The following is a 24,997-nucleotide window of genomic DNA, read 5'->3' on the forward strand; positions in this document are numbered from 1 at the left end:
TCAAAGTACTGTAACTGTATTATCAAAGTACATATACGTCACCATATACAACCCTGAGATTTCTTTTTCTGGCGGTTATACTAGATCAATGAAAGACCGCTCAACTTGGGCGTTCAAGCAGTGTGCAAATACAAGAAGAAAGAAAGAATAACACTGAATAAGTATTAAACGTCGAGGTCATGAGGTGAAGAAGTCCTTGAAAGTGAGTCCATAGGATGTGGGAACATTTCAATTTCAAGTGAAGTTGAGTGAAGTTTTTTCCCTCTGGTTCAAGAGCCTGATGGTCGGGGGTTATTAACTGTTTCCGAGGCTCCTGTACCTTCTTCCTGATGGCAGCAGCGAGAAGAGAGCGTGTTCTGGGTGGTGAGGTCATTGATGATGCTTTCCTGCGACAGTGTTCCGTGTAGAAAGATAGAGAGGATGGGAGAGTGAGAGGGAGAATGAAAGGGGGGGGGGGGAAGGAGAGAGACAGAATGAGAGAGAATTGTAAAGAAAGCTACATTAAAAGGTTACTACAGCACCGCATGAAACACCTTAACAACAAGCGTAACCACACACTGTGACAACTAACTTGCCGGAAATGTAACAGCTTTCCTTTTCATTTGCTGAGGTACGTGAGGCTGTGAGCCAGGGGTTGGTAAATGGGAATAAAACAGACAGATCGACATTGAGGTGATAGTCAGTTTCTGTGCCGTGGTCTCTATGACTGTAGAAGAGGCATCCACTACCAGCAATGATTATTAAGAGTCAGTTTACAGCAGATCTGAGCTGTCTGTCCTGCACACAAGTACGTGTGTACAGGTGGAACGAGAAGCTTCCCTGCAGCAGCATCACACAGAGCAAGAGATGAACAACATTCACGAGAAAAGCGTGAAACACAAAGTAAGTACAAATTTTACAGTAAAGAAATTAAATAGAATATGAAGACACCATAGTGCTAAGTGGTCATAGTGTTGCTGGACTGAAGTGGTTATTAGACTTTTGCCAGTTGGTTCAAGAACTGAATAGTTGAAGGGAAGTTAAACGCAAACAACAGGAATTCTGCAGATGCTGGAAATTCAAGCAACATACATCAAAGTTGCTGGTGAACGCAGCAGGCCAAGCAGCATCTGTAGGAAGAGGTGCAGTCGACGTTTCAGGCCGGGACCCTTCGTCAGAACTAACTGAAGGAAGAGTGAGTAAGGGATTTGAAAGCTGGAGGGGGAGAGGGAGATGCAAAATGATAGGAGAAGACAGGAGGAGGAGGGATAGAGCCGAGAGCTGGACAGGTGATAGGCAAAAGGGGATACGAGAGGATCATGGGACAGGAGGTCCGGGAAGAAAGACGGGGGTGGGGGGGAACTCAGAGGATGGGCAAGAGGTATATTCAGAGGGACAGAGGGAGAAAAAGGAGAGTGAGAGAAAGAATGTGTGCATAAAAATGAGTAACAGATGGGGTACGAGGGGGAGGTGGGGCCTTAGCGGAAGTTAGAGAAGTCGATGTTTATGCCATCAGGTTGGAGGCTACCCAGACGGAATATAAGGTGCTGTTCCTCCAACCTGAGTGTGGCTTCGTCTTTACAGTAGAGGAGGCCGTGGATAGACATGTCAGAATGGGAATGGGATGTGGAATTAAAATGTGTGGCCACTGGGAGATCCTGCTTTCTCTGGCGGACAGAGCGTAGATGTTCAGCAAAGCGATCTCCCAGTCTGCGTCGGGTCTCGCCAATATATAAAAGGCCACATCGGGAGCACCGGACGCATTATATCACCCCAGTCGACTCATAGGTGAAGTGTTGCCTCACCTGGAAGGACTGTTTCGGGCCCTGAATGGTGGTGAGGGAGGAAGTGTAAGGGCAGCACTTGTAGTTGAAGAGAAGTAGCAGTTGCTGAACTGGTGCAAGACTTTAGACTTCTGATCCTCCTGCCCAATGGTAGCTGTCAGAAGATGGTGGTGGTATCTTTGATGATGAATGCTGCCATCTTGAGGCAGCCCCTCCTGTAGATACTCCCGAGGGTGGGGAGGGATGTGCCTGTGATGCATTGAGTTGTGTCTGATAGTCTCAGCAGCTTCTTACGTTCCTGCGCATTCAAATCACTGTACCAGACCATGATGCAACCAGTCTGGACGCTTTCAACAGGAAATCTGTAGAAGCATGTTAGAGTGTTTGGAGACAAGCTGAACCTCACTAACCTTCTAAGAAAGTAAAGACACTGTCACATCTTCCTTGTGCTTGGCCCCAGACAGGTCAGCTGGTATGTTAATGCCCAGGAATTTAAAGCTGCCAACATTATCCACCGCTGATCCCCAATGCAGAGTGGTCACCTTCCTGTCATCAATAAACAGCTCTTTCGCTCTGCTGGCATTGAGCGAGAGTTTGTTTTTGTGGCACCACTCAACCAGGCGACCTATCTCACTCTGGTAAGCTGACTCGTCACCACCTGTGATTCGCCCATCCACAGTGGCGGCATTGGCGAACTTGAAGGTGGCATTGGAGCTGTGCTTAACCGCGCAGTCATGTGCATAGGGACTAGAGCAGTGGGCTTAGCATGCAGCCTTGAGGTGCAGGAAGGAGCAGATGTCATTACCGATCCCCACTTGGGGGAACCAATTTCCCCCGGGATCAATAAAGTATGACTATGACTATGACTGACTGAGGTCTGCTGCTCAGGAAGTCGAGGACCCAGTTGCAGAGAGAGGTTTAGAGGCCCATGTTAAGCAGACATTGACAAGGCCGCATTTCAAAGTTCAAAGTAAAGGTATTATCAAAGTACATATACATCACTATATACAACATTGAGATTCATTTTCTTGTGGGCATACTCAATAAATCCATAATAGAATAATAAGCACTTGGAATATTGTAAACACAAGAGAGTCTGCAGATGCTGGAAGTCTAGAGTAACACACACAAAATGCTGGAGGAACTCAGCAAGTCAGGCAGCATCTATGGAAATGAATAGAGAGTCAACATTTTGGGCCAAGACCTTTCATTATATGTGTTGCTTAATATTGTGTTCAGGTTTGTTACCCTGCTGTAGGAAAAAGGAAAAAGGCATTAAACTGGAAAGGGAGCAGAGGAGATTTAAGACAATGTTGCCAGGACTTGAGAACTGAATTACAGAGCTAGGCTGAGCAGATTAGGACTTCATTCATTGGAGTGTAGGAGAATGAGGCCTGATCGTATAAAACTGTATACTATCATCAGGGGCATAGAATGGGTGAACATGCACAATCTTTTTCCCAGAGTTGAAAAATTAAATAACAGAGGGAAAAGGTTTAATGTGAGAGGAACGAGATTGAATAGGGATCTGAGGGGCATCTTTTTTCCTCAGAGTGTGGTGAGCATATGGAACAAGCTGCCCGAGGAAAATGGTTGAGGGAGGCTCATTAACAACATTTGGATGGGTACCGGTACATGGGTAGGGAAGATTTTGAAGAGTACATGGCCCAACGTGGGCACATAGGACTACCTCAGAGGAGAACCTTAATCGGCCGGTTTCTGTTCCGTAGTAAGCGCAGAAAAAGCTCACATAGAGGGCTGGACAGAGTCCGTGTTGGTGATTTCCAGCATCTACAGTCGTGTATTTTTCTTGCTTGGAAACTAATTTAGGAATCTCGGTGAACATACTTGCTCCTCCCTGTACATAATTTGAAAAGAATTGGTATACCATAAGACATGGGAGCAGAATTAGGCCATTCTGCTCCACCATTCCATCATGGCTAATTTACTATCCCACTCAACCCAATTCTCCTGCCTTCTTACCATGACCTTTGACACCCTGACTAATCTAGAACCTGTCAACCTCCTCTTTAAATATACCCAATGACTTGGCCTCCACAGCCTTCTGTGGCATTGAATTCCACAGATTCATCACTCTCTGGCTAAAGAAATTCCCCCTCATTTCTGTTCTAAATGGACATCAACACTGTATGCAATCACATACAAGATTCAAGATTGTTTAATGTCAGTTCCAGTACACGAGTGTAAAGGAGAATGAAATAGTTGTTACCCTGGATCTCATGCAGCACAAAAAAGCACAATAAGATAAAGGACACAATAAAGACAATATATAACTACATAAGATAGCTTGTATAAGTAGATTGATTGTATGTCCATGAAGTGACTCTAGGAACAGGAGTGCCTGTACGTAAGATGACTCTGACAGGAAATGATAAAGTAGTGGTGGTTGAGGGTGTGGAGGGGTGAGTTAGTGGGTGGAGGTGTCGATCAGCCTTACCGCATGGGGAAAGCAACTGCTTTTGAGTCTGGTGTGGATCTACGTAGCCTCCTCCTCGATGGGAGTGGGACGAACAGTCCGTGAGCAGGGTGGATGGGATCCTTCATGAAGTTACCGGCCGTTTTCTGTATATATGTCTCAGATGGCGGGTAAACGCTGAGGCTCAGCCCACCCGCCATCGTACAACAGGTTTATGAACTTTAAAAAGAATGGCCTTTGGGAACAAACAGGGAATAAATAAGACTAGATCCTAATCCCTCACCCGGGCACTGGGTCTAAAATTTGCGCGGGACCGCTCTGTATCCATTCATCTCAATGTACACATTCCCTCAAGTGTCCTCAGCGCTCGGCCAATCACTGGCTCCCAAGCAGGGGAAGAGGCGGGCGTAAGGGTTTGACTGGCAACTCCGTTCTCCACTCCGCTTGCGCCTTCTGAGAGTCACCGACTCACGCCATGGGCAGGTGCAATGTTAAACAAGCGGAGAGTTTCACCCTGACGTTTCGGACCCACTCCCCTTCACAGGTATGTTTAAGACACTCACAGTGCCTCAGAAATACATGCTGTTGATATTTTAAAATTTTGTTCTTTAGCAATGACCTACACTTTTTCAAAGACAGAGGTGCAACACGCACACAATACCGGAGGAACTCAGCAGGTCAGGTAACATCTAAGAAGTGGAAAAAAAGCCCTGTTTATTCCTCTACATAGATGCTGCCTGACCTGTCGAGTTCCTCCAGCATTTTGTGTGTGGTGCATTGAATGGCGGAGAAGGTTCGATGGGCCAAATGGCCTAATTCTGCTCCTATGTCCTGTGGCCCTCAAAATACACGTACGTGGACTTTCCATTCATCACGCCCATTAATTCCAAAACGAAAACTGGCGAGGTTCAATGAAAAAACGACGAAGAATCCTCCTGGCCTGTATGGAGGATTATCTTCAATTCCCGGGATCTCTGTGGTAACCCTGGAGATTTGGCAGCTCTGTCGGGAGAATCACCGCTGTCAGCTGGAGCGCAAATCCCGTACTGACAGACCCTACCTCAGATCAGAAACAGAATCAGAACGTTTATCATCACCGACAAATGTCGTGAAATTTGTCTTGCGGCAGCAGTCCATTGCAATACATAAAATACTATAAATTACATAGAAACATAGAAAATAGGTGCAGGAGTAGGCCATTCGGCCCTTCGAGCCTGCACCGCCATTTATTATGATCATGGCTGATCATCCAACTCAGAACCCTGCACCAGCCTTCCCTCCATACCCCCTGATCCCCTTAGCCACAAGGGCCATATCTAACTCCCTCTTAAATATAGCCAATGAACTGGCCTCAACTGTTTCCTGTGGCAGAGAATTCCACAGATTCACCACTCTCTGTGTGAAGAAGTTTTTCCTAATCTCGGGCCTATTAAAAAATAAATACGCCGTACAACAAGAGCAACCATTCAGAAGTATTCATTCGGGAATCTGAGGGCCAATGAAATCTGCCAGTGAAACCACGTGCTTGTTTCATTCCCAATGATGAATGGATCATGTGGGGTTTTGGAGAATGTGGGAAAACCTGCTAATGCTAATCCATCGCATTTCTCAATTATGAGAACATCATTAAAGAGGGGAGTGATTAAACTTTATAATGAGGCAAAGAACAGATAGATTGCTGCTTTGGTTACTGGGGTAGCCATCTATCCTCAACCACCACTGTATCTTGGTGCATGGGATAAAAATATACCAGTAGAATCAGAATCAGGTTTATTATCACCAGCATGTGACGTGAAATTTGTTAACTTAGCAGCAGCAGTTCAACACAATACATAATATAGCAGAGAGGAAAAAAATAAAACAAAATAATAAATAAACAAGTAAACAATTACGCATATTGAATAGATTTTTTTAAATGTGCAAAAACAGAAAAACTGTATATTAAAAAAAGTGAGGTAGTGTCCAAAGCTTCAATGTCCATTTAGGAATCAGATGGCAGAGGGGAAGAAGCTGTTCCTGAATCTCTGAGTGTGTGCCTTCAGGCTTCTGTATCTCCTAGCTGATGGTAACAGTGAGAAAAGGGCATGTCCTGGGTGCTGGAAGTCCTTAAGAATGGACGCTGCCTTTCTGAGACACCGCTCCCTGAAGATGTCCTGGGTACTTTGTAGGCTAGTGCCCAAGATGGAGCTGACTAGATTTACAACCTTCTGTAGCTTCTTTCAGTCCTGTGCAGTAACCCCTCCATACCAGACAGTGATGCAGCCTGTCAGAATGCTCTCCACAGTACAACTATAGAAGTTTTTGAGTGTATTTGTTGACATGCCAAATCTCTTCAAACTCCTAATAAAGTATAGCCATTGTCTTGCCTTCTTTATAACTACATTGATATGTTGGGACCAGGTTAGATCCTCAGAGAACTTGACACCCAGGAACTTGAGGCTGCTCACTTTCTCCACTTGTGATCCCTCTGAGGATTGGTTTGTGTTCCTTCGTCTTACCCGTCCTGAAGTCCACACTCAGCTCTTTCATCTTACTGACGTTGAGTGCCAGGTTGACATCTCACTCCTGTGCGCCTTCTCGTCATCACCTGACTTTTGGGTCATTACCAATACCCAGAAGGTGATGAATCTGTGGAATTCATTGTCACAGATGGGTGTGGAGGCCAAGTCATTGGGTATATTTAAAGTAGATAGGTTCTTGATTAGTTAGGGTATCAAAGGTTACAGGGAGAAAGCAGAAGAGGGAAAATAAATCAGCCAATGCAGGGCAGACTTGATGGACTGAATGGCCTAATTCTGTCCCTTGGTCCTATGGTGTTCTGCTCAGGGCACAACTTCCAGCAACTTGTGTATGGGTGCTTATGCAACACAACAGATTACACAACATATGCCAGTAATATTAAACCTGATTCTGATGCTCTCTAGTAAACATTTGAGATTGGTGAAGAAAGTAAAAGTTCACGGGATCAGAGGCAATGTGGGGTGTTGGATTAACGATTTGCTCAGATATAGAAAGTAAAGGGTAATGATTGACAGATGCTTTAGTGACCGGACAGCTGTGTGCAGAGGGGCTCAATACATGGTTCTGTGCCTTTCTCTTAAAAGTCTCTGAAGTATCTGCCTCCACCACCACCCAAGGCACACACCACTCTCTGTGTAAAAAAATTACCCCTCATATCTCCTTTGAAATTCCCCCCTCTCACCTTAAATGCATATCCTCCGGGGCTGGACACTTCAACCCTGTGAAAAAGATTTCCCTTGCACAGAACATTGAAGGAGACAGCAGAGGAATCTGAACCAGGTTTATTATGACAGACGTAAAATGTGATGTTTTGTGGCAGCAGTACATTGCAATGCATAAAAATGACCACAGATTACAAAATAAATAAACTGTGTAAAAGACAAAAGAAATCTGAGAGCGGATAGGAAAAAGCCCTTCTTAAAAGGTTGAGTGTGTGTCTTCAGGCTCTTGTCCCTCCTCCCTGATGGCTGCAATGAGAAGAGGGCCTGTTCTGGGTGATGGGGGTTCGTAATGATGGCTGCCGCCTCCTTAAGGCTTTGCTTTTTGATGGTGTCCTCGATGCTGGGGAGGCTGGTGCTTACGATGGAGCTGGCCGAGCTCACGACCCTCTGCAGCTTTTCTGATCCTATGCATTGGCGCCTCCACACCAGGCGATGATGCAATCAGCCACAACGCTCTACATGCTACGATGTCTGTACTGAGCGATGCCATTTTAAACTAACCCCAATTGCCCGCACATCCTTTCCCAGCCTGCTCATGTGCCTCTTCAATGATGCTATCATATCTCGATGTTATTTTATTTAGAGATACACCATCGTAACAGCCCTTCTGGCCACAACGAGCCCACACCGCCCCCTTACACCCGCGTGATCGATTAGCCTACCAACCAGAATGCCTTTGGGATACGGAAGGAAACTGGAGCAGCCAGAGGAAACCCACACACTCACAAACATTTTATAGGCTCGGTGGAACTGAACCCATGTCCCCGGCGCTGTAAAGCATTGCACTCACTGCTACGCTACCATGTTGTCCCTAAACTTCTGCTTCATATTGTGTCAGCAAGCAAACCCCTCTGCACCCTGTCCAACGCCTCCACTTCTCTCCTGTAACACGGCAACCAGAATTAACTGCAATACTCCAGCTCTGGCCTAATCAAAGATGCAGCATAATAAAAATGTATGGCATAGAAAGAGACCCTGCGGCCCACTGGGTCAATGCTATCCCTCATCCATATTTCTATGAATCCTACTTGCCAGGGTTAATTCCACATCCTTCTTTAAGGAGTTTACCAAGGTGCCTCCTGGATTAGAAGGTATGTGCTATAACAAGAGGTTGAATGAACTTGCGTTGTTTACTTTGGCCGGAAGAGGCTGAGGGGAGATCTGATAGAGGTTTATAAGATTATGAGAAGCGTAGATAGAGTAGACAGACAGTACCTTTCCCCCGGGGTTGAAATGTCTAATACCAGAGGGCATGCATTAAAGGTGCAAAGGGATATTTTAAAAGGAGATGGGAGGGGAGAGTGCTGGGCACTGCCTGGGGTGGTGATAGAGGCACATACATTAGGGCCTTTTAAGAGATGTTTAGATAAGTACAGGAATGTGAGAGAAATGAAAGGATATGGATATTGAGTAGGTAAAGTGGACTAGTTTAGTTGGCCATATGGATACTAATTTAATTGGGTCGGCACAACTTTGTGGGCTGAAGGGCCTGTTCTTGAGCTGTACTGGTTTATGTTCGATGTAAATTTAATATCAAAGTAGATATCTGTTACCGTACACTATTTTGAGATTCATCTTCTTGTGGGCATTTACAGAAAAATAGATACGATAGAATTTATGAAAAACTACACATAAACAAATACTGACAAACAATGTGCAGAAGACAAACTGTGCAGATAAAAATAATACAGAGAACATGAGTTGTAAAGAGTCCTTGAAAGTGAGTCTGTAGGTTGTGGAATCAGTTCAGAGTTGAGGTGAGTGTATTTATCCACAGGGGTTTAAGAGCCTGATGGTTGTGGGGTAATAACTCTGCATGGTTGGTGGTGTGGAATCTGAGGCTTCTGTACCTTCTGTCTGACGGTAGTAGTAAGAAGAGAGCAGGACCTGGGTGGTCTTTGATGATGAACACTGCTCTCCTGTGGCAGCGCTCCATGTAAATGTGCTCAATGGTGGAGAGGGATTTTCCTGTGACGTACAGTGCTGTATCCACCACTTTCTGTAGAGTTTTCCGTTCCTGGGCATTGGCCACGATGCAGCCAGTCAGCATGCTCTCCACTGCGTCTACAGAAGTTTGTCAAAGTTTTAGGTGAAATGCCGAATCAAGGTAAACTTCCAAGAAAGTAGATGTGCTGTGATGACACTCACATGCTGGTCCCAGAACAGATCCCCTGATGTGGTAACACCACGGAATATAAAGTTACAGACCCTTGCCACCTCCATTCCCCTGGCTTCCTCCTCCTGTACTCAATAATCAGCTCTTTGGTTTTGCTGGAGTTGAGCGAGAGGTTGTCGTTATGGCATCACGCAGTCAGATTTTCAATCTCACTCCTATATGCAGTCTGGTTCTCTACCCCATCTAAGGCTGCCGTACTTTTATACATCTCTTAGCCTCCTTTGTTTCAGGGTGAACAGTCCCAGCCTGTCCAGTCCCTCCTTATAACTCAAGCCCTCTAGTCCAGGCAACCCCCTTCTGATTCTATTCCCTATCTCCCCGAACTTCATCACATCCTTTGGCGACCAGAACGATAAGAGCAGCCTGACCAAGCATTTGTAACAGCTCCACTGTGACGTCCCAACTGAGTTAGGCCTCTGCCCCTTCCCTCTACAGTCCTGACGAAGGGTTCCAGCCCGAAACATCGACTCATCTTTTCCACGGATGCTGCCTGACCTGCTGAGTTCCTCCAGCGTGTTGTGAGTGTTGCTATGACCCCAGCATCTGCAGATTATTTTGTGTTTACAGGAGTGTCTGTACTTAAGGTGACTGACAGGAAATGATAAAGTAGTGGTGGTTGGGGTGTGGAGGGCTGGGTTAGTGGGTGGAGGTGTTGATCAGCCTCACTGCTTGGGGAAAGTAACAGTTTTTGAGTCCGGTGGTCCTGGTGTGGATGCTACGGAGCCTCCTCCCTGATGGGAGTGGGACAAACAGTCCGTGAGCAGGCTGGGTGGGATTCCTCATGATGTTTCTGACCTTTTCCAGCACCTTTCTGTGTATGGTCTGGTGCTGGTGATGCATTGGGCAGTTTTGACCATCCTGTCTGCTGCAGTGCAGTTTCCGTACCAAGCAGCAATGCAGTTTGCTAGGATACTCTCTACTGCACATCTGTAGAACAACATCAGAGTAGTCATCTGTTAGATTTGGCTGAGAGTACAGATTGGGGTCATAGGTTAAGGGTAAAAGGTTTAAGTGAAAATATTTAATTGGAAGCTGAGGAGGAACTCCTTCACTTGGAGGTGGGGTGAGCTGCCAGTGGAAGTAGTGGATGTGGGTTCAATTGTAATGGATTGGTACATGGATGGGAAGGGTATGGAGGGCTATGGTCCGGGTGCAAGTCAGTGGGACAAGGCAGAATAGCAGTTTGGCATGGACTAGATGAGCTGAAGGGCCTGTTTCTATGTTGTAGTGTTCTATCACTCTATGGTAGATGGGGATTCAATTGGAACATTTAAAGGAAGTTTGGATAAGTGCTGTGACAAGAATACACATAGATTAAGATGTAGCTGTCCTGTGCTGGCACCGGTGGGATCAGCAGTTGGTCTGCCACCTGTCTTCAGGAGAGAGAGAGATAAGGAAAGCAATGGAGCAGCATCTGGAGATGTTAATGAAGGAAGGAGAGCTGTCAAGAGCGGCTCCCCCTTTGAACCCTGAACTGTTTGAAGTGATGGACAGGCAATACCCCAGCAGGGGGATAAAAAGGGACAGGTTCGCTAAGGCAGGACGCACACGACACCTGAGGTAACAAGACCCTGGAAGCGGTGCGTCTCTCACAAGTCGGTGGGAAGTATCGGGCCATGAACGCACAGGGTGGAAAGGCACGATCGGTGGGAACCTGGTGTGTGTCCACCCTTGCCTGGGTGCCGGGTTCAGCGCAGAGAAACGATCGTATCTGGAAACGGAGGGGTCACGGTCGGTGACCTCAGATGACATCACAAAGGACTCGCCCGAAAGCTGACTGCGAAGGTCTGTGTGGAAGCCTTGAATATTCATTCGTTTTGCTCTCTCTCTCCTTCCCCCCCACTGTCCATCGCCACGGCAGCGATTACTGCGAACTGAACTGAACTAACTTGAACTGAACTTTGCGTCACTTTGAAACTGGTCATTTACCCCTAGACAACGACAGAGCTTGATTGATCCTGTTATCTGAATTCTGTGTACATGTGTGTTTATCATTGCTGAACTGTTGCATTTATTATCCTTTCGATTAGAGTACTGTGTTGCTTGTTTCTTTAATAAAACTTTCTTAGTTCTAGTAATCCAGACTCCAACTGAGTGATCCATTTCTGCTGGTTTGGCAACCCAGTTATGGGGTACGTAACATAAGTGGGGTTCTCGTCCGCGATTTTGAATGCTAAATTTGGGACGGAGTAAATTGATTGGGTCAAAATTCCCGAAAGAAAGAAAAGACAAACAGCAGAAATGGAGGCTGAGGAATTTATAAAGGCGCCAATCTTGGTGGCATTAGAGGATGCCAGGAAATCGGAATTGGTAGCTGTGGCCAAACTGTTGAATCTTGCTAAGGGGAAGTCGACAATGAGGAGAGAGGAGATACACAGAGCTATCGTAGAGCACTATGTATCTAAAGGTGTGTTTCCCCAAGGCGAGCCGGGGGTGGTGTCTATTGAAAAACCTGCTGGAGACGCGGTACAGGTACAGCTTGAAAAACTGAGACTCGAGCACGAGTTCCGGGTTCGGCAGTTAGAACACGAAGAGAAGCAGTTAGAAAGGCAGGAGAGAGAGAGAGAGAGAGACAGTTGGAGTGAGAGGAGAAACAGAGGGAAAGGGAATTCGAGCTGGAGAAGTTAAAGATAAGGGCAGAGCAGGGGCTCGTGCCGAACCAAGGTGGAGGGTTCCGGGCGACCCAGGAGGTTAGGCTGGTTCCCCCATTTGACGATACTGACGTGGATCGGTACTTTCTCCATTTCAAAAAAGTTGCTACAAGTCAGGACTGGCCGAGGGATAAGTGGGCTGTTTTACTTCAGAGTGTACTGAAAGGGAAAGCCCAACAAGCTTACTCCGCTTTGTCCGCGGAAGATGTCCAGAGGTATGAGGTGGTGAAAGAGGCCATCCTCAGGATTTATGAGTTGGTCCCGGAGGCATACCGGCAGAGGTTCCAGAATGCGAGGAAGCAGTGGGACTGCACGTATTTGGAGTTTGCCCGTGAGATGCAGACATATTGTGAGCGTTGGTGCGCCTCAAAGGGGGTAGAGGGGGATTATGACAGACTGCTGCAGCTGATCCTGATTGAGCAGTTTAAAGGTTGTGTCCCTGAGGGTATGAGACCCTACCTGATGAGAAAGAGGCAGCCACGTTAGCCGCAACTGCTAAGTTAGTGGATGAGTATGCGTTGACACATAAAATGAAGTTTGCCCTGAGTAAAGGCTACCAGAAGGGTAGTCAGGACGGCGGGGAGAGTCCGCCGGAAAAGTCAGAAAGTAAGCCGGGGACTAGTGAGAAGGATAAGGTAGACCGGGAGCAGTCTGGTAGGAAGTCTCCTGGGGTCGTCTGTTATAATTGGGGAAAGTCGGACACTTTGCGTCCAGGTGCTTTGCCCCAAAGATGGAGACGGGAAGAGGAAAAACGGCGATTTTGACTGGCTGTATCGAGCTGGTACACGAACCGCTAGGGAAGGACAGGTCTGCCAAAGTTCAGGAAGGGCGCGAGAAGTTTATCTCGGCCGGATTGGTGTCAGTGAAGGAGGGGTTAAAACCAGTTCCAGTGCGGATTTGGAGAGACACGGGAGCATGTCAGTCACTAATACTGAAGAGTGTATTAGAGTTTAGCTCAGAGACCCAGACTGGGGAGGTAGAGGTCAAAGGTATTGGAGAAGGGACAGAGACAGTCCCTTTGCACCAGGTACACTTACAAAGCAACCTGGTCTCTGGAATAGTCACGATCGGGGTGAGGTCTGAATTACTGATGAAAGGCGTGGAAGTCTTGCTCGATAATGACGTCGCCGGGGGAATCGTGTTCGAAGCAGTGAGATTGACGGGTCAGCCTGCCAGCATTGAAGCCCCGCCCATGGACTCACAGGTTCATCATGGGACCGCGGTAGTAAATTTAGCTGAGACGTTTCTGCCAGCCTTGTACGAGAAGGGGGTAGAAAGTGAAAAGAAGGAGTGTAGTGAGACAAGAGGTAGTGAGGGAGCTGAGACAGACTTAGCATTAGCCAGGAAGGAATTTGCGCAGGCGCAGGAGCGAGATGAGGGGCTGATGGTTTTGGCAGAGACAGCTCTCTCTGACACAGACTTAACAAGGGAACTAGTAGGCTATTGTGTGGAGGAGGAAGTGCTAAGGAAGCAAGGGAGACCAAGTACCGTGCCCGCAGATGAGGAATGGGGGGTGGTGCAAAAGAGTTATGGGGATGAGGTTTTTAACCTGGCCCACAAGGTACCCCTCGGTGGACATTTTGCGGTGCTGGAGGAAACAGTTGGTGGAATCATGAAAGAGGTTTACCGGCTGCCCGGGGGAAGGATGTTATTGATTATGGCCGACGCGAACTGGGACAGTCACAGGCTTTTGATATGCTAACAAACCTAGTCGGGGTTAGCGCAGAAATCAATGAAGCTAGGGGCCCCCTGATAAGAGAAAAAAACCATTTTGAAAAGATTAGTATGGTATCGATCAGATGGGAGAAGGCTATTGTTTTGGCCAGGTCTGCTGATAAGGTCTCTCCCTTAATCCCCGAACAAAGCGACTCTTTAGGAGAAGTAATTAAACGACTCGCACCCGCGTGTTTGATTGTCCCGAGGCGATGCAAAGAACTGGGACGTTGGGTGGTGTCTGTTACACTAGGTCAGCCTAGCGAACAACAATCATATAGAATGAGTAATTCAGTGACGAAAGGGCTGACGAACACAGAGGTGTGTATTGGCAATGTAATACGGCTGTCTGAAGCCAGTTTGATAGTGAACCTTGAAAAAAATGAGTTCGGCCACACGAAGGTCACTTACCTGGGAATTGTGGTGACACAGGGGCAGCTGGCAGCGATGCAAGCTACAGTTCAGGCTATCTCTGACATCCCAACCCCGACAGACAAGAGGGCCCTCAGAAGGCTCTTGGAGATGGTGGGGTACTGTAAAAGGTTTTGCAATAACTCTGCGGTTACTACCCCTCCCCCTCCTACTAAGCCCTTGCGAGAGAAAACTAAGTCGGAATGGGACGACCCTTGTTATTGTGGTCCGGGACGAAACCCAATGAGAGGTTACATTGATCGCAATTCATCAGTGTTTTTGGCCACTATGAAGTTTGCTAAATTGGAGCCTGGTCTAAGGGATTATTAATAACACATATAAAAGGAACAGAAAATGTGATGGCTGACTGTCTGTCAGGTGTTGACAACTTCAAACTCGCTGTATTAGCCAAGTAGCTGATAAAGATGTGTATTTGTGTGTGCATCAAATAATGTATTCATGTTTGTAATTTTTACCCCCCGGTAAAAATCCTTAAAGGGGGGAAGTGTGACGAGAGTACACATAGATTAAGATGTAGCTGTCCTGTGCTGGCACCGGTGGGATCAGCAGCTGGTCTGCCACCTGTCTTCAGGAGAGAGAGATAAGGAAAACAATGGAGCAGCATTTGGAGATGTTAATGAAGGAAGGAGAGCTGTCAAGATCGGCCCCCCCTTTGAACCCTGAACTGTTTGAAGTGATGGACAGGCGATACCCCAGCAGGGGGATAAAAAGGGACAGGTTCGCTAAGGCAGGACACACACGACACCCGAGGTAACAAGACCCTGGAAGCGGTGCATCTCTCACAAGTCGGTGGGAAGTACCGGGCCATAAACGCACAGGGTGGAAAGGCACGATCGGCGGGAACCTGGTGTGTGTCCACCCTTGCCTGGGTGCCAGGTTCAGCGCAGGGAAACGATCGTATCGGGAAACGGAGGGGTCACGGTCGGTGACCTCAGATGACATCACAAAGGACTCGCCCGAAAGCTGACTGCGAAGGTCTGTGTGGAAGCCTTGAATATTCATTCGTTTTGCTCTCTCTCTCCTTCCCCCCCACTGTCCATCGCCACGGCAGCGATTACTGCGAACTGAACTGAACTAAATTGAACTGAACTTTGCGTTACTTTGAAACTGGTCATTTACCCCTAGACAACGACAGAGCTTGATTGATCCTGTTATCTGAATTCTGTGTACATGTGTGTTTATCATGGCTGAACTGTTGCATTCATTATCCTTTTGATTAGAGTACTGTGTTGCTTGTTTCTTTAATAAAACTTTCTTAGTTCTAGTAATCCAGACTCCAACTGAGTGATCCATTTCTGCTGGTTTGGCAACCCAGTTACGGGGTACGTAACAGTACATGTATTGCTTGTGAAGGGTCTGGTGGGCTACGGTCCAGGGGCAGGTCAACGGGATCAGGTCAGCCTGTTTCTGCAGTGCTCTAAGACACTAAACTGTGTAGAAGACAGAACAGAATAGCAAAGGAACAGGCCCTTTGATCCGCAGTGTTGTGCCAAACACAAAATAGAGAAATAATAATAAATAAATAAATCAGCAACAAATATCGAGAAAATGAGATGAGGAGTCCCTGAAAGTGAGTCCACAAGTTGTGGGAACATTTCAGTGATTGGGTGAGTGAAATTGAGTGAAGTTATCCCCTCTGGTTCTAGAGCCTGATGGTTGAGGGTTGGTAACTGTTTCTGAACCTGATGGTGTGAGTCCTGAAGCTCCTGAACCTTCTTCCCGATGGCAGCAGCCAGAAGAGGTCGTGGCCTGGGTGGTGGGGGTCCCTGACGATAGATGCTGCTTTCCTGCATCAAAACCTCATTCAGTGTGCGTCTTCAGGCTCCCGTACCTCCTCCTTGATGGTAGCAAATCGTGTCTCGTCTAACAATGGCGGCCTTGTTACAGTTTGTAACTTAAAGTTCCCCGTCTATCTTTGACCTTGAACTTGACAAAGCTAAATCTTGCTGAATTCCGATGGCAGGCGAAATCTGTTATGTTTCATTCCTTTGGACAAGCAACTGTGTGAAATTAACTGTTTTGTGGCCTGGTACAGTGCAAAAAATAAACATTACTTGAAGTTACGGTATGGTACCATAAGACATATGTGCAGAATTAGGCCATTCAGCCCATCAAGTCTGCTCCACCATTCTCTCTATCCTGCCTGCATGGGTTTCCTCTGGGTGTTCCAGTTTCCTCCCACATTCCAAAGACATATGGGTTAGGGTTACTGGTTTGTGGCCAAATGCTACATCAGTGTTGAAAGTGTGGTGACAGTTGAAGGCTTCTCAGTATTATCTTCCCGCCAGCCAGAACATGCTCTCTTCATGCTGCTGCCATCGGGAAGGAGGTACAGGAGCCTCAAGACTCACACCATCAGGTTCAGGAACAGGTATCACCACTCAACCATCAGACTCTTGAACCACAGAGTATAACTTCACTCAACATCACTCACCCTCTCACTGAACTGTTCCCACAACCTATGGACTCACTTTCAAGGATTCTTCATCTCATGTTCTCAATATTTATTACTTACTTGGTTATTGTTATTATTTCTTTCTTTTTGTATTTGCACAGTTTGTTGTCTTTTGCACACTGGCTGTCAAAGTCCAAAGTAAATGTATTATCAAAGTATATATATGTCACCGTGTACAACCCTTATATATCAGTCGCCATATTTCAATCCCAGAGTGATTCTGGAAATGAGAGGGTTAATGCACGAGGAGCGTTTGTTCGCTCTAGCCTGTAGTCACTGGAGTTTAGAAAAATGAGGTTGGTGAGGTGGGGGGGGGGGCGCGGAATCTCATTGAAACCAATTGAATATTGAAGGGTCTAGACAGAGTAGAATTGGAGAGGATGTTTCCTGTCGTGAGGGAGTCTAGGACCAGAGGGCAGAGCCTCAGAGTAGAGGGAGGTCCATTTAGACAGAGATGATAAGGAATTTCTTTAGCCAGAGGGTGGTAAATCTGTTGAATTCATTGCCACGGACGGCTGTGGAGGCCAAGTCATTGAGTATATTTAAAGTGAAGTTAGATAGGTTCTTGATTAATCAGGATGTCAAAGTTTACGGGAAGAAGACAGGAGAATGGGGTTGAAAGGGATTATAAATCAGCCATGATTGAATAGCGGGGTAGATTCAATTGGCCTAATGGTCTCATTCTGTTCCTATGTTTTATGTCCTTACATTTCAACCCTGGAAAAAAGACTGTCTGTCTACCCTTTCTATGCCTCTCATAATCTTACAAACCTCTATCAGATTTTCCCTTAGCCTTCATGACTCCAGGTTTTTCCAACCTCTTGCTATAGTTCATACCTTCTAATTCATGCAGCACCCTGGTGAATCCTCTCCAGATCCTCTGTATCCTCTCATAACAGCTCCTTCCCTCAGGCTGGGAGAGTAATGAATATCACCACCGAGGTCTCGTCACTAGGACAGCGAACTGTTTACTGTTTACCCGTGCTGCATTTTATTAACTTACTTATGGTAATGCTTTGGTTTATGTGCTGTGTGTGACTTATGTTTTGTAGGCGCACTGTGGTCCGGAGGAATGTTGTTTCGTTAGGTTGTATATATGTATAGTCAGATGACAATAGACTTGAACCTGACAACCAGAACAGGCTCAGGGATTCGGATCACCTTCTCCAGCCCTCTGGAATGTTAATTCCTCTTGAGCCCATCACCCCTACTGGGGCACAGGCTGCCGACAGCAGCCCACCAGAGTCCTCTGTCCTGGGACAGTAGAAGGTCGATCGGCCCTGTGGCTTCCAATTTCACTATATGACTTCATACATCTTCCAGGCGAAGATCCTTCCCCTCCCAGGCGTGAGGTCCCTGGAGCTTCTGTTGGCGTTTCTGTATCTCTGGGTTTTTTACGGGATGGGGTGCCCGTCCCATGCCCACACTTCCTCCTTTCACAGCCAGGCTCGGGAGTGTCCGTGGCGGAGTTGGAATGGAGATACCTTGAACTTAATACAAGACAGGAATGAATCATTCCTCTCCATTAACTTCAAGGTTCAAAGGAAAAGTAAATGAGTCACAGGTGTACGAAGCCACTTGGTTTGCCTGTAGGAGCCCCAGTTCGCAGAGGGAGCACAGTCTGCGGCACAGAGGAGGTGACGAGATCCGGTCGCGCGCTCAATCAAGGTGATGTGCAAGGCCGTCGTGTGGTGGGATAAGAAATAGGGGTGATCAAGTCTCTCAGGGTACGGAATAAGCACAGGGCAACGGTTCAAGAGGTGTGTGTGGGTGTGTGAGATGCTAGAGGAGGTGCTGGATGAGGGAGTGGTGAGAGTTCCCTTTCACCCGGTCTCCTTCCCACCTTCTCTCTGCATGCACTGCAGCTCCCAAGGCCCATTATGTCCTGTATCAGTATGTTATGGGGAACATGGTGCCTTCCTATCAACCCACGTCCTTGTGAGCTTATCGCGACGTTGGGTACAGATGGTACGCCCAGGGCTGGAGTCAGTCATTGGGTGGTGTGGTTTGTAGTGAGGTTATTGGCGGGTCAGGCAGACTGGAGTCTGAACATCTGGATTTGATATCTTCTCTGGGATTTGAGTCCTGGTGCTGCTGTCTGGTAAGGCCTGGTGTGTGTGTGTGTGTGTGTGTGTGTGTGTGTGTGTGTGTGTGTGTGTGTGTGTGTGTGTGTGTCTGCTTAGGCTGTGGTACAGATATCCCCCGGGTGAGGCTGAGCTGGCCAGGAAGTGGTTGCCATCGACCACACAGTGCATTAGTGAACACAGGACTTCAGAGCTGAGTTTGCGGGAGACAGGGAACCTCTGGAAAAACAGAGCAACCTCCTCTTGTGATGAGAGGAAATTGGCAGGAGGCTGAGATTTGTGGTCACGCTTTGGGTTGAGGTCTGCAGGAAACTGTGGAGGTGACGGAGTCACATTTGTGGGTGTGTAGAAAAGGACTCAGCTAGAGAGAGAGAGAGAGAGAGACGAGAGACAGAGGGAGAAAGAGAGGAAGAATGAGAAGGAACGACACACACACACACAAAGTGAGAGAGAGGAAGTGAGCAAGAGACAGAGTCTGTGAGAGAGACAGAAAGAGAGGCAGAGAGAGTGAGAGATAGACAGTTAAAGAGACAGTGTTAGAGAGAGAGACAGAGACAGAGGCAGGGAGAGAGAAAGAAAGTGAGCAAGAGACGGAAAGTATGTGTGAGAGACAGAGAGAGACTGAGAGAAAGAGAGACAGCGGGGCAGTGAGAGGGAGAGAGAGAGGGTGTGAAGGAGTCAGAGAATGAGAGAGACAGAGCAAGAGAGAGAATGGGGGACTATTGGGATAGCTTAGATCTGTGGAAAATGAACAGGGGAGGGATTTACTAGGTGCTGTTCAGAGTTACAATGGCTACTAGCTTTTTTGTCAAAAGCAATAGGAAAGAGGAAGTGGTGGCCACGGATTGAAGTTTCCGTAGGTGTATTGGGAGGGATAATTAATCGGCCATGATGGAATGGTGGAGCAGACTCGATGGGCTGAGTGGCCTAATTCTGCTGTTATGTCTTATGTTCTAGAATGGTCAGTGAGAAAGGTTATCAAAGATAAACTGGGATCTAGATCAAAAGAGAACTGGGCCAAGGAATGGCAGATGGAGATTATCTCAGACAATGTGAGGTGTTCCACTTCAGCAAGTTAAACCAGGTCAGGACTTACACAGTGAATGGTATGGCCCTGGAGGGTGCTGTCATGCAGAGAGACCCAGAGCTACAAGTACATAGTTCTCTGAATTTAGCAACACAGGTTGACAGTGAGGGGAAGGCAGTGTTTGGTAACTTGCCTCTGTCAGTTAGTACAGGAGTTGAGGTGGCATGCTGGAAGACCAGGGAATACAGATACATAGTTCTTTGACAGTGGCGTTGCAGGTCGACAAGGTCGAAAACAAAGCTTTTGGCACATTGGCCTTCATAAATGAATGTATTGAGTACAGGAGATGGGATTGTATGTTGAAGTTGAAGAAGATGTGACTAAACACATTGATGCCGGTAGAGCAGTAGATGTAGTGTATATGGATTTCAGCAAGGCATTTGACAAGGTACCCCATGCAAGGCTTATTGAGAAAGTAAACAGGCATGGGATCCAAGGGGACATTGCTTTGTGGATCCAGAACTGGCTTGCCCACAGAAAGCAAGGAGTGGTTGTAGACAGGTCATATTCTGCATGGAGGTCGGTTACCAGTGGTGTGCCTCAGGGATCTGTTCTGGGACCCTTACTCTTCGTGATTTTTATAAATGAGGTGGATAAAGAATTGGAGGGATGGGTTAGTAAATTTGCTGATGACACAAAGGTTGGGGGTGTTGTGGATAGTGTGGAGGGCTGTCAGAGGTTACAGCGGGACATTGATAGGATGCAAAACTGGGCTGAGAAGTGGCAGATGGAGTTCAACCCAGATAAGTGTGAGGTGGTTCATTTTGGTAGGTCAAATATGATGACAGAATAAAGTATTAATGGTAAGACTCTTGGCAGTGTGAAGGATCAGAGGGATCTTGGGGTCCGAGTCCATAGGGCACTCAAAGCTGCTGCGTAGGTTGACTCTGTAGTTAAAAAGGTATATGGTGTATTGGCCTTCATCAATTGTGGAATTGAGTTTAAGAGCTGAGAGGTAATGTTGTAGCTATATAGGACCCTGGTCAGACCCCACTTGGAGTACTGTGCTCAGTTCTGGTCACCTCACTATAGGAAGGATGTGGAAACCATAGAAAGGGTGCAGAGGAGATTTACAAGGATGTTGCCTGGATTGGGGAGCACGCGTTATGAGAATAGGTTGAGTGAACTTGGCCTTTTCTCCTTGGAGCGACAGAGGATGAGAGGTGACCTGATAGAGGTGTATAAGATGATGAGAGGCATTGATTGTGTGGATAGTCAGAGGCTTTTTCCCAGGGCTGGAATGGCTAGCACGAGAGGGCACAGTTTTAAGGTGCTTGGAAGTAGGTACGGAGGAGATGTCAGGGGTAAATTTTTTATGCAGAGAGTGGTGAGTGCGTGGAATGGGCTGCCGGCGATGGTGGTGGAGGCAGATATGATAGGGTCTTTTAAGAGACTTCTGGACAGGTATATGGAGCTCAGAAAAATAGAGGGCTATGGGTAACGTTAGGTAATTTCTCAGGTAAGGACATGTTCGGCACAGCTTTGTGAGCCGAAGGGCCTGTATTGTGCTGTAGGTTTTCTATGTTTTTAAGACATTGGAGAGGCCTAATTTGGAGTATTAAGTGAAGTTCTATTTACCTATCTACAGGAAATATATCAATAATATTGAAAGAATACAGAGAAAATTTACAAGGATGTTGCCAGGATTTGAGGACCTGAGGAATAGGCAAAGGTTCAAGGGGTTAGGACTTTATTCTCTAGAAGGTAGAGGACTGAGGGCAGATTTGATAGAGGTATACAAAATTATGGGGGGCATAGATAGGGTAAATGCAAGCAGGCTTTTTCCACTGAAGTTGGGTGACTAGGACTGGAGGTCATGGGTTAAGGGTGAAAGGCGAAATGTTTAAGGGAAACATGAGGTAGAACTTCTTCACTCAGAGTGTGGAATGAGAGCTGCCCGTGGAAGTGGTGAGTGTAGGTTCGATTTCAACGTTTAAGGGAAATGCGGATGGGTACCTGGAAGAGAGGGGCATGGAGAGCTGTGGTCCAGGTGCAGGTCAATGGTACCAGGCAGATTAATGGTTTGTCATGGACTTGATGGGCCGAAGGGCCTGTTTCTGTGCTGTCTATGTTGGTCAGACCCCGCTTGGAGTACTGAGTGTAGATCTACTCTCCCGGCGAGAGGAAGGATGCCATTCAGTTGGAAAGGTGCTCAAATACACTAATCGTGCACCCCTGTGGAATTCACTGACACAGGCAGCTGTGGAGGCCAAGTCATTAAGGATATTTAAAGCAGAGGTAGATAGATTCAGTGCATGAGGGGATACGGGGGAGAAGGCAGGAGATTGGGGCTGAGAGGAAAATTGGATCAGCCATGATAGAATGGTGGAGCAGACTCGATGGGCCAAATGTCCTAATTGTGCTCCTGCATCTTATGGCTTTATGCTGCTGCCAGCCCATCCACTTCAAGGTTCAGTCACAAACAAGAGAAAGTCTGCAGTTGCTGGAAATCCAAGCAACACACGCAAAAATGCTGGAGGAACTCAGCAGGCCAGGCAGCATCTACGGAAAAGAGTACAGTTGATGATTCGGGCCGAGACCTTTCATCAGGACTGGAGAAAATGATGAGGAGTCAGGGTAAGAAGTTGGGAAGAGGGGAGAGAGGAACACAAGGTGATAGGTGAAACCGGGAGAAGGTGAGGGGGGGGAATTAACGAGGGCTGGAGAAGGGGGAGCCTGAGAGGAGAGGATCGAAGGCCATCGGAAAAAGAAAAGAGGAGGAGCACCGGGGGAGGTGATGGGCAGGTAAGGTGATAAGATGAGAGAGGAAAATGGAAAATGGGAATGGGGAATAGTGAAGGGGGGGGGCAATTACCAGAGGTTCAAGAAATTGACATTCATGTCATCAGGTTGGAGGCTACCCAGATGGAATATAAGGTGTTGCTCCTCCAACCTGAGAGTGGTCTCATCATGGCAGTAGAGGAGGTCATGGACTGACATGACAGAATGGGAATGGGAAGTGGAATTAAAATGGGTGGCCACTGGGAGATCCCATTTTTTTTTTGGTGGACAGAGTGTAGATGCCTGGCAAATTGAATTGACTTTAATTCTTACATCCTTCACATAAATGAGGAGTAAAAAAAATTAGGTTACATCTCCATCTAATTGTGCCATGTGCAATTATAGTAATTCATAATAAATGGAACAGTCAATGTAATATAGAACACACTCAAATCAGTGTGAGTTCATCAGTATATATTTCAATGCTAGGAGTATTGCGGGGAAGGCGGATGAATTGAGGGCGTGGATTGACACATGGAATTATGACGTTATAGCAATTAGTGAAACTTGGCTACAGGAGGGGCAGGACTGGCAGCTTAATATTCCAGGGTTCCGATGTTTCAGATGTGATCGAGGCAGAGGAATGAAAGGTGGGGGAGTAGCATTGCTTGTTAGGGAAAATATTACAGCAGTGCTCAGGCAGGACAGATTAGAGGGCTTGTCCACTGAGTCCTTATGGGTGGAGCTGAGAAACAGGAAAGGTATGGCCACATTAGTGGGGTTGTATTACAGACCACCCAATAGTCAACGAGAATTGGAAGAGCAAATCTGCAGAGAGATAGCAGGCAACTGCAGGAAACATAAAGTTGTGGTGATAGAGGATTTTAATTTTCCATACATTGATTAGGACTCCCATACTGTTAGGGGTCTAGATGGTTTAGAGTTTGTAAAATGTGTTCAGGAAAGTTTTCTAAATCAGTATATAGAGGGACCAACTAGAAGGGATGCAATATTGGATCTCCTGTTAGGAAACGAATTAGGGCAAGTGACAGAAGTCTGTGTAGGGGAGCACTTTGGTTCCAGTGATCATAACACCATTAGTTTCAATTTGATCATGGACAAGGATAGATCTGGTCCTAGGGTTGAGGTTCTGAACTGGAAGAAGGCCAAATTTGAACTGAGAAAGGATCTAAAAAGCGTGGATTGGGACAGGTTGTTCTCTGGCAAAGATGTGATTGGTAGGTGGGAAGCCTTCAAAGGGGAAATTTTGAGAGTGCAGAGTTTGTATGTTCCTGTCAGGATTAAAGGCAAATTGAATAGGAATAAGGAACCTTGGTTCTCAAGGGATATTGCAACTCTGATAAAGAAGAAGAGGGAGTTGTATGAAATGTATAGGAAACAGGGAGTAAATCAGATGCTTGAGGAGTATAAGAAGTGCAAGAAAATACTTATGAAGGTAATCAGGAGGGCTAAAAGAAGACATGAGGTTGCCTTGGCAGTCAAAGTGAAGGATAATCCAAAGAGCTTTTACAGTATATTAAGAGCAAAAGGATTGTAAGGGATAAAATTGGTCCTCTTGAAGATCAGAGTGGTCGGCTATGTGTGGAACCAAAGGAAATGGGGGAGATCTTAAATAGGTTTTTTGCGTCTGTATTTACTAAGGAAATTGGCATGAAGTCTATGGAATTGAGGGAATCAAGTAGTGAGATCATGGAAACTGTACAGATTGAAAAGGAGGAGGTGCTTGCTGTCTTGAGGAAAATTAAAGTGGATAAATCCCCAGGACCTGACAGAGTGTTCCCTCGGACCTTGAAGGAGACTAGTGTTGAAATTGCGGGGGCCCTGGCAGAAATATTCAAAATGTCGCTGTCTACGGGTGAGGTGCCGGAGGATTGGAGAGTGGCTCATGTTGTTCTGTTGTTTAAAAAAGGATCGAAAAGTAATCCGGGAAATTATAGGCCGGTGAGTTTAATGTCGGTAGTAGGTAAGTTATTGGAGGGAGTACTAAGGGACAGAATCTACAAGCATTTGGATAGACAGGGACTTATTAGGGAGAGTCAACATGGCTTTGTGCGTGGTAGGTCATGTTTGACCAATCTATTGGAGTTTTTCAAGGGGGTTACCAGGAAAGTGGATGAAGGGAAGGCAGTGGATATTGTCTACATGGATTTCAGTTAGGCCTTTGACAAGGTCCCGCATGGGAGGTTAGTTAGGAAAATTCAGTTGCTAGGTATAC

The 24,997-nt window shown here is 46.6% G+C and overlaps 1 protein-coding gene across 8 annotated transcripts in view; it reads left to right on the plus strand.

Annotated features, from left to right (window-relative positions):
* LOC134344582 (riboflavin transporter 2-like) overlaps positions 1 to 24,997 on the plus strand; it is a 47,085-nt gene that overhangs the window by 7,552 nt on the left and 14,536 nt on the right. Inside the window, exon 2 of one of the 8 annotated variants that reach the window (XM_063044650.1) lies at positions 85 to 202. The exons of 2 other annotated variants lie outside the window; for them this stretch is intronic. The gene's annotated coding sequence lies outside the window, so the exon portion shown is untranslated. Of the gene's footprint in view, positions 1 to 84; positions 203 to 340; positions 883 to 3,572; positions 4,745 to 18,441; positions 18,538 to 18,870; positions 18,971 to 21,920; positions 22,618 to 24,997 lie in introns of those variants that run through there. 5 more of the 8 variants (XM_063044645.1, XM_063044646.1, XM_063044648.1 and 2 more) reach the window with 5 other exon arrangements.

The sequence above is a fragment of the Mobula hypostoma genome, chromosome 3 (assembly GCF_963921235.1).
Source record: "Mobula hypostoma chromosome 3, sMobHyp1.1, whole genome shotgun sequence".
In the NCBI taxonomy this organism is placed as follows: Eukaryota; Metazoa; Chordata; class Chondrichthyes; order Myliobatiformes; family Myliobatidae; genus Mobula; species Mobula hypostoma.